Below are 277 nucleotides of genomic sequence, written 5' to 3' on the forward strand. Positions count from 1 at the left end.
CTTATGGGCAGCTTCAAGCTGCCGCCTCTGTTTTCCGTCGAGGTCATTGGTGATTACACCACGCCCCTCAGTTGACGAGAAGTCAGGGAACGGACATGGGGTCCGCAAGGCGCGAGCAGGGCTTGTATCGCGCCGCTGGCGCAGCTCGTCTTCCTTGTCATCCCATGCGGGAAAAGGAGTGTCAGAGTCATAGTCGACCACCTCCATATCCTCAACGATGCCACTCGGCACTGAAAGCGTGCGCGGAGCGCGACGTTTGTGCTCATCGAGCCTAGGA

This window comes from Plasmopara halstedii (assembly GCF_900000015.1).
Source record: "Plasmopara halstedii genome assembly, contig: Scaffold_614, whole genome shotgun sequence".
In the NCBI taxonomy this organism is placed as follows: domain Eukaryota; phylum Oomycota; class Peronosporomycetes; order Peronosporales; family Peronosporaceae; genus Plasmopara; species Plasmopara halstedii.